Genomic DNA, 15,565 nt, shown 5'->3' with positions numbered 1-15,565 from the left:
TTAAAACTCTGTTACTTCAGAGATGGTTCAAGATGGCAATGTGCCTAAGGAGGCACTCCCAGGAAAGTAAGCAGGGAGACACCATGCTTGAGCACCCCGTTGGCCTTGCTACAGTTCAACAAGACTCCCCAGAAAGGGGAGCCCACATTTGTGCAACTGTCATCCAGGGGACACATCCAAATCTTGTCTGGAGACCAGGGGGAATTATGACTGTGGTCTCACAGGACGGTATATATCTTCAAGCTTTTAAAGCTGCTGCCTGAGGATCTGGCATTCAATCAGCCTGAAACTAGGTGTTAAATGAGATTCCTCCCTTTGGACCACTGACAGGTCTTGGCACACCCTCAACAATGAGGCCATACCAAGAATAAATCATGTAGTATAGACAACCAGAAAGATTCAGGAGATAAACAAGAGCTAGGGCAGTGTCGATCAAGAAGGATCATCACCTACACAAGGCCACTCCTAAAGACTGAGAAAGATAGCAGTTTTGTCCAATATAGAGAAACAAACACAGAGAGCCAAGCAAATGAGGAAAAAGAGAAATAGTTTCCAAACAAAAGAACAAGACTAAACCTCAGAAAGAGACCTTTTTTAAAAAATTAATTACTTTTTTTATTGGAGTATAGTTGATTTACAATGTTGTGTTAGTTTCTGCTGTATAGTAAAGTGAGTCAGTTATACATACACATATATCCACTCTTTTTTAGATTCTATTCCCATATAGGTCATTACAGAGAATTGAATATGCTATTCAGTAGGTTCTTATTAGTTATCTATTCTATATATAGTAGTGTGTATGTGTCAGTCCCTGTCTCCCAATTTATCCCTCCCCGCTTTTCCCCCTGGTAAGCACAACTTGGTTTCCTACATCTGTGACTCAACTTCTGTTTTGTAAATAGGTTCATTTGTACCATGTCTTTAGATTACACATAAAAGGGATATCATACGATATTTCTCTTTCTCTGACTTACTTCACTCAGTATGACAATCTCTAGGTCCATCCATGTCACAGCAAGTGGCATTTTTTTATTCTTTTTTATGGCTGAGTAATATTCCATTGTATATATGTACCGCATCTTCTTTATCCATTCTTCTGTTGATGAACATTTAGGTTGCTTCCATGTCCTGGCTATTGTAAATAGTGCTGCAATGAACATTGAGGTGCATGTATCTATTTGAATTATGGTTTTCTTCAGACATGTGCCCAGGAGTGGGATTACTGGACCATATGTTAGCTCTATTTTTAGTTTTTTAAGGAATCTACATATTGTTCTCCATAGTGGCTGTACCAGTTTACATTCCCACCAATAGGGTAGGAGGGTTCCCTTTTCCCCACACCCTCTCCAACATTTATTGTTTGTAGATTTTTTGATGATAGCCATTCTAACTGATGTGAGTTGATACCTCATTGTAGTTTTGATAGAAAAAGATCTTAATGATATGGAGATAAATTACCTACCTGATAAAGAATTCAAAGTAATGGTCAAATCTGCTTACCAAACTTGGGAGTAGAATGGATGAACATGGTGGGAACTTCAACAGAGAGTTAGAAAATACAAGAAAGAACCAATGAAAGCTGAAGAATACAATAACTGAAATGAGAAATACACTAGAGGGAATCAACAGCAGATTAGATCATAGAGAAGATTAGATCGGTGATATGAAAAAGAGGATAGCAGAAATCACCCAATTGGAGTATAAAAAGAAAAGCAATTTAAATGAGGATAGCATAAGGGACTTTGGAGACAGCATTAAGTATATTAGCATTTGCATTATAGGGGTCCCAAAAGGAAAGGAAAGAAAGAAAGGAGTAGAAAACTTATTTGGAAAAATAATGGCTGAAAACTTCCCTAACCAAGGAAGGAAACAGACATCCAGGTCCAGGAAGCACAGAGAGTCCCAAACATGAAGAACCCCAAAAGAACCACATCAAGACACATCATAATTGAAGTGTCAGAAGTTGAAGAGAGAATTTTAAAAGCAGCATGATAAAAAAAGCTAGTTACATATAAGGGAACCACCATAAGATTATCAGAGGGTTGTTTTTCACACTTTATTGGAGTATAATTGCTTTACAATGTTGTGTTAGTTTCTGCTGTATAACAAAATGAATCAGCTATATGTATACATATATCCCCATATCCCCTCCCTCTTGAGCCTCCCTCCCACCGTCCCTATCCCACCCCTCTAGGTTGTCACAAAGCATCGAGGTGATTGCCCTGTCCTATGCACCAGCTTACCACTGTATGACAGACTCTAGGTCCATTCACTTCACTACAAAGAGCTCAGTTCCTTTTTATGGCTGAGTAATATTCCATTGTATATATGTGCCACATCTTCTTTATCCATTCATCTGTTGATAGACACTTAGGTTGCTTCCATGTCCTGGCTATTGTAAATAGTGCTGCAATGAACATTCCTTTTATTTCTTTTTTCTTCTCTGATTGAACATGTGGTACATGTCTTTTTTTGAATTATGGTTTTCTCAGGGTATATGCCCTGAGAAATCCCAGTAGTGGGATTGCTGGGTCATATGGTAGTTCTATTTTTACTTTTTTTAAGGAACCTCCATACTGTTCTCCATAGTGCCTGTATCAATTTACATTCCCACCAACAGTGCAAGAGGGTTCCCTTTTCTCCACACCCTCTCCAGCATTTGTTGTTGAAAACTCTGCCAGAGCAACACATAGGATATTTCAGATCACCAGCAAAGAAGTTAGAGAAGGAGAATGCAATACAAAACAAACAGAAACACAAAACAACTTACTTTTAGCTTATGCATATAGACCAACCACAAATTTAACTTTCATACAAATTAAATATGGCTTCTAGTAGTCTTCAGGGATCAAACTGCAATTAGTAAATTCATACTGAAACACTAGGAGGTAGGCTGCACCTTGATTTGTACAATTATAACAAACCATAGTTGGCTTCTACTCTGGCACTGTCTTGACCTAGCACTTCATTTTCTCATCTAGCTACTATTTATGCATGAATTACCTGAGAGACATGGCTTTGAATGACTTAATTTAATAAAATTAAGTCTTTGACTTTTTTTGGTCAAAACAACTACCATTAGCAATAATGCATTTTGAATTACTATGTGGGAGTGTGCCCTAGTGTTACATGACTAAAAAGCATGCCTCAGTACATAAATAAATAAATAATCTTGCTTTTACTCTGTGTATACAAAATAAATCTGTTGAAATAAAATGTGTATCACTAACTTCCTCTCTGTTATGCAGTTTCTCAGTATTGATGGCAGTGATCTCACTGTGGCCTATATGATAGTCTGTTCTCCAACAACAACTTTATTATTAATTTTTCTTAAGCACCATTTTCAGTTGCCATTCCTACCAAGACTTTTCATTCACTAGCTACTATTTCATACTTCTCTAATTTTTCAAGACCCTCCCCAAGCAGACCACTCTCTATGTTTACAGTATAATTTTCTCCTGCTTTGTGGAGCCAATGTTGTCACCGTCTCACAAACTCAGTATGCTCATTTCTTCGTGGAGAGATTTATAAGCTTATTTTCCTTTGCTCTGAATTCCCAAGAGCCTTACCTTCATGTTTATGAATCTTACCACTTTTTAATACCTAGCTCAATTCTTATCTCAAATACTCAAAGGGAGCTTTGGCTTACCACACTGGCTATAATAACTTTCTCTTCTGTCTCCAAATAAGCGAACTGTAGAGGAAGGGCCAAATTTAAAATAATGACTGGTCATACAGTGTGTACTGTTATTTTGGGTGTATTAGTTTAGCTTGTTCATTGGATGTGACAGTCTTGGGTAAGGACCAAGATTTATATAATTTGCTTTCTATTTAGGGCCTGGGGAATGAGTGCTCACTATCTGCTCAGTTCCTGTGTGGAACATGCTTATAATTTAAAAGGGAAGAAGGGTAGAATATGGTTTCCTGTAAGAGTTATCTTCTTCTGAATTCCAACAGAAGCAAAATTGTTTTGGAACAACCCAAAATTAATCCAATTTGTTTATATTCTCCGACAAGATGACAGATCTTTAGACAAAGAGTTTTGTTTAATCAAAACACCAGGCTCAAATGAACAGTAACAAAATCCATGTTGCTATTCTGTTTAGAATAGGTTTGCCTGCTGTCATTCCCAAATATCCGTGATTAGGAACACTGAAAGACAAATGGAATGCAGGACATTTCACAAAATTGTAATGGGGTTAATATCAGAAAGCATCAACATTCTATTTCTCCTGTTGCTTTTGCAAGTAGGGTGTTGAACACAGCCAAAGCAATTTTAGTTGCATTTAGAGTTAGAACCATTTAGATTACTCTTATATTTTGCTAATTGTTAGCTCTAGTCACAAAACTACATGGAAACTTCCTTGAAAGAAGGAAGTGGATGTATTTTTTTTTTGTTACCAGAACTTTTGGCACTGTTCCTGGTAAGTATTAAGATTTTTAGTATAGATTGATGGTGACTGCTTGCTTCACTATCGTTCTGTTAGGTTCAAAACAGTGAGAACATATAAAGTTTTACTTGAGATATTAACAAGTTAAATAGAAATACCTTTAATCATATTGGTTTCTATAGGACGGTAGACTTAGTGTTAGGGTTAAATATTAGTAGAACAAAACATTTAAAAATATACATTTTTTAACATCCAGCACAAATATTTAAAACTAGGTTTAACACAGTGAAAATAATGTTTATGTAGTAATCATTAGATTACTAATTAATATGATCAGGTAATCTACTGGCATTTGTTCTCTATGTGTTATTTTGAATTTCTTATTTCAAATTCATAATGTAAAGGACATGGTCATTGTTTCACAACATTGATCCAATCTATGAAGATACAAATAGAGTAGAAGTAGAATGGGGAGAAAAAATTCATATAAATAAGATGATACAGAGAATTATATTTAATTTTCCTTTACACATCATGAAATTAAAATGAAACTATGTGTTGAGCTTTTGAAATATTTTTCCTTAAGATATTATTGTCTAAGGGAGGTTTTTTTTAGTCTTTAAGAGTAGCCTTGTTCTTAAATATTATGTGTATGTAAGTGTGCATATAAATGTTTAAACCGTAGTTTTCAAGGGTATATAATATGATTTGACTCTTTTTCTATGGAAAAAAAATAAGAAAAATGGTGTGCTAATTCCTCTTATTCTTTCTTTCCTCCTAAACTTTTTTTTTTTCGTTTATATTATTCAGCTGCTTCTCAAATCTCTGCACTGGAAAGTTTCACTCTTTCTTAGATATTTAAAAATAAGAGAAGGAAGAAAAGTTGGTACTGCATTTCCAATTCAACCTCATTAGAACCACTAAGAGAGTGTACTCACCATCTTCATCCTTGTGGATGCCCTTCTGTTTCCTTTATACATGGACACAGCTCGGATGTGTATAATATTCTTCAGTTATGTATTAGACGTATATTGTTGCCATAACAAATTACAGCCAATATAGTGGCTTTAAAGAGTAATATTTATTATGTTGCAGTTCTGTAAGTCAAATACTCAGTGTTGGTCTCATGGGGCTAAAAATCAAGATGTTGACAGGAAAGTTTGTATTTTTCATTTCCTTGTTCGTTCTGGTGTTGGCAGAATTTAGTTCTCTAAGACTAAAGGACTAAGGTTTCTGGTTTCCCTTGATGGCTCTCAGCTTGGGATCCACTTACCTCCTAGAGGCCTGTCTCTACTTTTTGTACATTTCCCCCAACATCTCAGAATTGGCAATGGGACATTAAATGCTTCTCCTGCTGGCATCTCTCTGACTCATTCTTCTTGCCTTCTTTCATTTTTAAGGGCTCATGATTAGATCTTGCTCACACAGATAATCCAAAATAATCTCCCCATATCATAATCCTTAATTTAATCCTGTCTACAAAGTCCTTTTTGCCATGTAAGGTAGAATATTCATAGTTTCTGGGGATTAGGGCATGGACATCATTGAGGGGCCATTATTTTCGTTCCCAAAGGTTATATTTTCTATTCTACAAAACTTGGGGGCATTGTTCCAATGTTTCATATTATTGAATATTGCTGTGGCGATCTTGAGAACAGCTTGATTTTCTTACTCTTGAAAGATCTGTTTTTTTCAATCAGGATTCTCATAGAATTATTTCTTCATATTTTAGTTTTCCTAAATTTGAAATTATGATCATATTTTAGCTATTTTCCATAAAATTCTATCCATCTATTGACCCATCTATTATCTAAGTTTTGGACATTGTATGAAATTTTCCAGCATTTCAGGAAAATTTTTTATTATATATTTGGATATCTTTTGTATTTCATTTGTTGAATTTTCTAACTTCAGATCACCATTATTTTTATTTTGTATTATTATTGTCCTCAGATCTTACCTTCTAATTCATCTCTGCATATTACTTTTGTATTTAATGTGATTATGAAAATCCTTTGTTTAGTTGAATAAGTTATATTTCTATCCTGACCATTCTATTGGTAATTTATTTATTATTTATTTTATGGTGCTGCTTTGATCAATTTGTACCCTTTCTCTGTAATCATAATTTATACTCACTTCTGTTGCTCTATCTTTTCTTCTTTAAGCTTTAATTTAGTGAATTCATTGTTTTGTTAAGTTTTATAGTACAAAGTACTGGAAGGAATTTTTCTTTTAATTTTTCATTATGTCTTCAAGTTTTAAATGGACTATTTTAATATATTTTCATGAGTGTTATTTGTTTACATATTTAATATATTTGCATGATGTCATTTATTTTTTCTTGCTATGTTACATTTGGGTAATTCTGTCTACAACTGTTTCTTCTAAAATACTGTGAGTGAATTCTCCATTACTCCTTTCTTATCATTACATACTTAAAGTTTGAAGGTTGGGTTTTGTGTTCTGTGCACTTTTATGTAAATTTGACATTTCCTGGTGTGAGTATGACAAATACACTGAGCCCTTTGCTTTTGTTTTCTTTTTCAGTAATTCAGTTAGAAGTCACTTCACTCTAATTAAAGATTTAGTTTAGTTTGCTCAATCATTTAAAAGTGCTGTAACATATACCTCATTAAACTTGTTCTGGGTGGTGCAGTTTCTCTTTGTTTTTTCACTAGTCTGTCTGCAGTTGCCACTGTTACCTTCTCCTCCATCTCCCTCAGACCCTCCCAATCAGAGAGGAAAAGGCCATGGTATTCCATTACTACCACGTCTCTTCAAATATGGGAGTCATAGTTTCTCAGGATTTGCCTAAATGACAGCTTGGGAGAGGTGGACCGAGGGTTGAGAACTCTTCTAAAAATGTCAGCTTCTTCTGATCATCTTCATTTCAAGTTTAGAAGAGGGAGATTCTTAGAACTGGAATCACTTTTTCACGTTTACCTAGAGATCAGCAGTCCTTACAGATTCATCTAAAGACTCAGGTCTTTTCCTACATCTTTAAACTATTCTCTGCTTGTGTCTACTCATTTCTCATTTGCTTCAGTCTCTTCTTCAGGATCATAATTATCATCCATTAAGCTCAATACCTCTGATCTTATTCCTCATCATTTGTCTTTTTTTTTTTTCTTTTTCTATATTCTGGAAGAACTTTGTTCCAATCTAATGTAATTCAGTTTTCTATTTTGTGGTGATTTTTTGGACGTGAAGCTGATCTATATTATAATTTTCCCTTTATTATTTTTAGTTCCCTTATTTTATTTCATTAGCTCATCCATTTCTCTTTTCACTCTTTTTTGACTCTCAGTCAGCTCACCTTTTATCTTTGTTTTCTTATTTTATTTTATTTTATTATTTATTTATTTTTTCTCATGTGTCAGTACTTTTAATGTTGTGCATGTCAAATTATAGTAAAAAATGACTATAAACAAGATGCAGCCCCTCTATTTCCATGAACAGCGCACTGCATTACAGTAAACGGAGCTTATATTCAACCATCAAATGTGGTTCTCCCATTAGTTCACTTTGTGATGGGTCATTAAGAATATCTTCAAATCCAATAGTCTCATCATTACCCCTCAAAATATCCAATGAAAGGTTTGAGCTTGGAAGAAAAGGAAGACGCTGAACCTGCTGCACTGCGTTGAATTCCATTTGTAGTTTTAATGGAGCAAATAGACCCTGGATGTTTCTCAGTGTGGAAAAGTTCATTTTATCTTGGTTGAGCTGGAAATTTTTTTCTGATAATTAAAGAGGATGACTGGGCAAAAGTTCATTTTTCACATAAGAAAAACCTTTTCGAAGAAGATCATGACTTTCAAAAGTTCCACTTGCTGAAAGTTCAGTAACTGGAATACTGTCCTTTAGCTGAGATCCAAGTTCTCTGGCATTCATCTTCAACTCACTCTGCGAACTTGTTTTCTTATTTTAAATATTTCCTTGTTTATAAACTTCCTGCATTTTTTTCAAATGGGAGCAAATTAGGTTTAAAATGTGCTTCTTTAATATATATGTATTTTATATAACATATAAAATAGTATTTACACATAAATAATAAAATATATATCATATTTAGATATTTGTAATAATATTTATTTTTAGATTATAATCTTTTTTCAGAATTGTTTATATGATTGTTTATTTCTTGTTTATACATTTTATCTTGGAAAAAATAGCTGTTTATCAATGTAGATGTGTTCCTAACAGGAGTTTTGGAAATTTCTTATTAAATAGCCTTACTATCACCTCTGCCACTCCTTCTCCAGATCTCTACTTCAGGTGCTAGGTGAGATTGTTCCTAGACTTCTCATTGGCGACACAATCTCCTTCATAAGGGAGAAACTCTGTTGTGCTCAGGGGAATCCTAATTCCCTTGCTGGCTTTCATATAGCCACATAATTTCAGGCTTCCATTACCAGTTTCTTTTAATGCTGGTAATTCAAAATAAAGAAGGACATTTTAAATGATGTACTCTAAGTATGTCCCATGGCTCATTCTTTTTAAAATCCCTAGCTCTACCTCAATCATGGAGTGTTAGCAGGGTTCATTTTCAGGAAAGTTTATATTTATTCTGAGACACTGCAGTGCTTCCTCAGTTGAGGAATGTGTCTTTACACAGATAACTGTGCCTGATTTACTTCTATCCTATCTGTATGATATTTCACATGACATCTTTATAATACCTGAGATGTGGATGATGTTCTTTTCTCAGTTTCAGTGATGATATAGATATTTTCATCTTTTCATATTCCTGTTGTGATTTCTGAAAATGTGTCTCTTCTAAATTTGTTATCTTAGCTGCAAGTTACAACCATTTATTTTTGTTGGATCTAATTTTTTAGAAATTAAATATGGGATCAGTTTTTATTTGACAAAAGAAAAAGATTAAACTCAGAACTAATATTTTATTTATTTTTTTAATTTTTTTTTTTGTGGTACGTGGGCCTCTCACTGTTGTGGCCTCTCCTGTTGCAGAGCACAGGCTCCAGACGCGCAGGCCCAGTGGCCATGGCTCACGGGCCCAGCCGCTCCGTGGCATGTGGGATCCTCCCGGACTGGGGCACGAACCCCCGTCCCCTGCATCGGCAGGTGGACTCCCAACCACTGCGCCACCAGGGAAGCCCCAGAACTAATATTTTAATCAAATATTTTAAACGCTGAAAGAGAGGCTTCTCTGTGGAAATTCAATCTTAATCAATCACAAGAATGAAAAATAACAGAACAAAATATTATTATAAATTGGTAGGTTTCTAATGTGAAATTAAAATTTTTATACATATTACAAAGTAATTTTTAAACTTTTATCCTATTACAGACTGAAAATTTTCAGAAAAGACTTAAAATCTATTCAACAGATATTTTTAAAAGCTTCTTCTATGGGTCAGATGCATTTCTACAAGAGGATCAAGACTGCAAGGTCTCTGGTATCAATATACATGCTAATGGAGGAGGCTAGTCAATAACCAGATAGTGCTAAGTGCTATCATATGTGAAGTAAAATGGAGTGGTGGATAGGAAGTGACTGTTAGAGTACACAATACTGGGCATATGATCAAAGAAGGTCTCTGTAAGAAAATTATATTTGAGTCAATACCTTAATTATAAGGGGGGGGGGTGAAGACAGCAGTGCAAAAGGCTGGTGTGGATGGGTTGTGGATGTAGGGATATAGCAAAATTCTGAATTAGAGGAAGATAACACATGTACTATTCAAATTTAGCACTGAGCCTTTAAGAACAGAAAAAAAGAAAGTAAAAATAAGAATAATAAAGAAGGCTATATAGTGGTTAAGGTAGAAAAAGAGGAACCTGGCATAAACTGCTTTTTCTTCTCCTTTCTTCTCATTCTTGATTTAAGATCAGAGGATTTTCATGTCTGTGGAATTCTCTTCTTGAGGTAGCTATGGTTTCCTACAGATGAGAGTTCAGTAATCCCCACTCCCAGCCTTGAAATATAATGACAGTGTTGACTCCCTTCCAAATTTCCTACCTTGAAAAACTGCAGATTTCATCACACACAGTGAATGGATGTGCCACTGAGCTGTGGAGTCCTATTCCCACAGCTGTCCCTCAGAATAGGAATTCCTTGGTAACCCATCCACTACCAGCTTCTTATATCAGAAGGAGACAATTCTGGCTTACTGTTTTTCATCCAAGTCTTAGTGAGACTCACCACAGCCAGTTGGTTAACATAAACAAGCTAGTCATTCTTGACCCTCCTTGACCAGCACGAAGTATTTTCTCATCCATTTGTATTCAAATCATTACATTCTAAATCAAAACGATAACTATGAGCTTACTTCTCTTATGATGATTATGTACTTCAAATAAATCTGCTGTGAATCATTTACAGAATATCTATAGAAAAAATCAGCTTTGGAAAAACTGGCCACTTTTTATTATGTAATGATTGATCAAATGTAAAACAATACTACATATACACAGAAGCATATGGGTATATATTCATAGTTATTTTTTGCTATTTTAAAAAAGTAAATATATATATATGATATGTATATGTGTATGGGTGTATAAATAACTAGCTTAGGGGCCATAGATAATCAGATAATAAGTTCAGAATAAATATTGGGTTATTTGACATCTAGTCTAATGTTCAGAATATTTTATCTGGGTTATTTGTGTGTTGTTGTGTAGTCACATTATAATTAATTTAATATCTGTTTATGAGTTTTAATTTTTAAAATTTCAGGCAGGCTAAATAATAGGGAAACAAACTTCTGAAGTTCACATTTATTAACTGTCTCAGAAAATCAATATGATTTTATAAGATAATCACTATGATAAGAACAAGGATCTTAAGTTTAAGATAACAGATAATTAGCTTAATGCTAAATAACTATCAGATATTGAACTAAAACAGTGAAATCACAAAACAAATGGTTAGGACAAACACTTATAATTCATGAGAGTCAGGAATAAAGATGAAACCACCACAAGTCCTCCAGACGTTTTCCATGAGTGAAAACTTTAGCTTATAGTCTTTAATTTCAGATTCATGGCCTCAAATACCCTTCTGTAAAGGCATTTTTCTATGGTTTTCAAAGACATTTATGATTAATTTTTAAAATTAAGAGATTAGCAATTGACCTACTTACATAAAAGTGAAGAGATAGGATCTCATTTTCTTCTTTCTAGTTTTCATCTTTCTACTTGGAAGGGACAATTCTTAACAGCCAGCTTGAATTTCACCTTCCAATTCTATGGGGAATAATATTATCTCCTCTGATTCTATGAAGGTGAGAAAAGTCTAACCAATTATTTCTCTCCAGTGGTGAAAGGTGAATTTTCATTTCCCTATATGTTTTGGAAAATCAGATATCCAATCCATGAGATCAGAATTCTGTTGGGTGCATATTCAATTAAGAAAAAGAAAGAAAAATAACTGTTTGCTCTGACTTTAGTTCCTGTGTAGATTAATACAGATAATTAAGCAGCTTTAATTCTTCAAATGCAAAGTGAATTTTACACAGTCCACTTAAAGTAATAGACAATAATATTTCATTAAACTCATTAACAATGCTTTTGCTATTTGAGTTTACTGTTTGTAGTTTATAGCTACAAAATATAATTTGAAAAGCACATAGGAAGTTAGAATTAAACATTGGCTCATAGATTTTCTGAGAACAGAGTCTCTTATTGTTGGGTGTAGAACAGATCATGGGAGTTTGTATTCTTTTCTGAGTCAGGGCTTGAGGAGAGACTGAGGAGATAGAGACTGCCACACATCTTCCATAGGCTGGTCAGGGGTGAGACAAGGACTGGACCACAGGCTCAGAGTTCACATACTCTAGCACCTGAAAGTGGGTTAAGTTTCTGTATCACAGAGTGAGAGACCATACCCTGTCCAAGCCAACACTCTTGGCAGCTCTGGAGGAAATTCTACATTCTAAATGATCCACTATATCTTTCAGGCATTTTTTTTCCACAGTAAGTATAATGATGTAGAAACAAGAAATAATTATTAAAAGAATGAATATGACCATTATATTCATTCCTTACCTTCATTAATAGGTCTATTATGTCATGCACTGTGACCAAATAATTATAAAAATACATTGGATATAAAAACACTAGCTACCACCTTTGTGCATTAGTTTCATGATTTTCTCTTCTGTTTTGTTTTTATTGCCATACATGTGCATACAATATATTAAAAACTTTCTCTGTGGTGTCCCTGCTCAACCAAAGTTTATGTAATGCCTTTGACTGTTTGCACAATTATTCACACCTCATTAATTTAATATGCATTTATTGAGCATCTACACTTTTCCAAATAGTCTGTGAGATAAAAAGAAAGCAAATGCAATCTTCCTCCTGGATTTCGTCTCAAGGAGCTCAGAAAGTAGAAGGGAAAATGGACCATTAGCAGTTAACTCTGTCATAAAATGATGCATGGTATAGTAGCAATAATGAACATGTTGGAGGGAGCAGTGATTTTTATTTGGGTTACAAGAGAAGTCTTTACAGAGTGCATAATATGAACTGGGCCTTTAATTTATAGGAATTCAAAAGATAGAAAAGAGCCAGAAGGACATTCCAGAAAAATGGATCACTAAGGAAAGACAGGACAGTGTATATCCAGCAAGTTTTTATTGGATGGCGGAGTGTTGGTTGGGGGAATAGCATGAAGTATAGTCTAATTTTAAAATGGAATGCTAATGGTGTGCAGGAATAACGCTATGAGCACTTAATTCAATTATTTTTCTTCCGTATCAACTAGGCATGCCCATGTTTACCATGGATTTTGAAATTAGGTTTCAATCAAGACCTTCTGCCTTACAGCAAAAATTCTTCTGGATAGTATATCTTGATCATTATATTAAGATTTCCCTTGTTACAATTAATTTATAATTTCTAATAGATGGTATCTATATTCTGTGTAAAGATATGTAAAGACATTTCTTTTTTCAAGAAACTGGAATTAAGGCTTTGTGCCTAAAGGAAAGAAAATGTATCTTCCTAGTTCTTGTCTCCAATGCAACTATTATTTTCAATCAGTCTCTTTGTTCATACTCCTCTCTCCAATATCCTTTCCATTATTGTGGGTTTAATTTAGATTCTAAAAGTTAGATCATTATATATAGTACTAAATTTAATTCACATGTATATACACTAGTAAATATCAACATTTCTTTGAAAAGTATGTTTATCAAAGTGACATAGTACAGGTTTCATAAAATATAATTTTGACTTTTCTGTAGTCTTCTGTAAAAAGCTTTCTTTGGAAACTGTGTTTCTTTCTAGAAATAAAATGTAAATGAGCCGTTTTATTTATTCTACTTGATTTTACATTCTTATCAACTTCTAAACATTGCAGACAGGAATTGACCTACTCAGTCCTTATCTTCAATGCCCACTTGAGTTTACACCTAAATATAAATGTCTTCATAATGGTTGGTGTATAATGGGTAGTCAATGAATATTTGCTTGGTAAATAATAGATTATGATGGAAAGAAAAAGATATCCCAAAGTAATCTAAGAAGATTGCTATACATTTCTCAAGTTCTTAAATCTGCTACAGTATCTGCAATTGGTAACTTTAACAGTGTCAATGGCAAGGGATGTACTACTACCTCTCTACTTCATGAAACAGCATTTCAACTGTTAGAAGAGCTGTAGAAATGCTTTTCATTCAGCAAAAATAAATCTCTCTGTCTCTCTCTCACACACAGACACACACACAGACACACACACACACGCACACGCACACACACACACATACACACAAGCAAAACAAAACAAAACCCCCAGATCATTTTTATGCATTACAATCCTTCATTGTTTGTCCCTGGGTAAGTCCCTTGCTTCCCCAAAAAGTAGTTTAAGAAAAAGTCTAATTCTTTCTGTGGACACATATTTCCTGAATTTGACATCAAGTCCTAAAGTAGCCCTTTTAATGCCCGTCTGACTCTTACCTACAAATCTGAAAGACTGACTTTTGATGAGATCTTTGAAACAACCAATTTTTATACCAACCATTTCTGAAGGCTACCCTGTTTCTAGTTTTATGAGATAATGACTTCTTTATATTTTGCACTAATTTTGTCAACTGATTCTTTTACTTTTCACCTGGATTATACTAGCTAATATAATATCTATCAAATCCAATTTATTTAGATCTTGAGTTTATACACAGAGTTATAAAATGTATACCAGTGTATTTCTGGACAAATCTTTAAACATTTTTTTTCCTGATGTGGAAGATTATGATAAATGTACCCATTCAGAATCCAGTGTCCATATGAAATACTAGTCTAAAAAATAGAGATAGACTTCAAACCCAAGTCTCTCTGCCTTTAACCTCTGTAGATGGCAAATATAAACAATTCTTATCACCTCATCAGTTTGTTTAAAATGCAGGACCTCCACTAGACAAGGCCCTAATGTGCCTACTTTGAGTCATTTTATGTGGCTGAAAAAAAAGTCTGCATTTCTTTTAAAGGTATGGTATATGTTAGAGTTTCCTCTAATTTTCACTGGCCTTATCCTAAATTATATTTATTCAGTGTATTTTTGCATTATCTTGGAAGTTTAAATTTATAATTTACCTTTTGTTCTAATGGTCATTTTCTATACACATGTATATAGTTCTGTCTTCTTCAACTTCTGCAAACACTACAATTCTAATCCACCCGTTTGATTTGCTTCCTTTACTTCTAATGGAGTTATCCTATCCCTGTGAAAAAAAAAGAGCAGGACATTTTTTTTATGCTGCCTATGGCAATTAGTGATTTATTTCAAACATTGTTTATAACGAAAGGAAAACAGAACTCTCTAAGTTTCTAACATGATGGTTTATTTTAAAATATAAAATTGAGAACTATAGTGTTTCTAGGTTAGTTGATTGATCTTTTTTCCTTAAAGATTTTCTTCAAATGATATTTTAATGTCTTTTCTGGTTTTTTTCTGAGCTCAAAGTTCAACTTGTTTCTCTTAAGTCATTACTTGATTGCTAAGCCCTATATTACTCAGGTGTCCTTTGTGCCTCATTTTAATCTTTGGAATGTTTTGAATTCTGGGGTTATTCCTGAAGATACCCCTCAACACAGTGGTGAAACTAGAAATCTCTAAGAGAAAGTGAAACAGAAGGGTGATTTGAAGAACCCCAAATCCTGCTCTCTGTATCAGTCCTGAACCCTCTTGTACCATTTGC

General features: G+C 34.1%; 1 protein-coding gene and 1 pseudogene across 2 annotated transcripts in view; one reads left to right on the top strand and one right to left on the bottom strand.

Moving 5' to 3' along the window:
* Positions 1–15,565, top strand: part of PCDH15 (protocadherin related 15) — a 1,372,333-nt gene that overhangs the window by 358,427 nt on the left and 998,341 nt on the right. The window lies entirely within an intron of this gene.
* Positions 7,128–8,302, bottom strand: LOC307174867 (proteasome maturation protein-like; annotated as a pseudogene). Its single transcript has one exon. The product of its transcript is annotated as a proteasome maturation protein-like (transcript).

The sequence above is a fragment of the Stenella coeruleoalba genome (assembly GCF_951394435.1).
Source record: "Stenella coeruleoalba genome assembly, chromosome: 16".
Classification (NCBI taxonomy): domain Eukaryota; kingdom Metazoa; phylum Chordata; class Mammalia; order Artiodactyla; family Delphinidae; genus Stenella; species Stenella coeruleoalba.
Note: the sequence above shows the minus strand (reverse complement) of the source record. Positions and strands in the feature narration are given on the sequence as shown.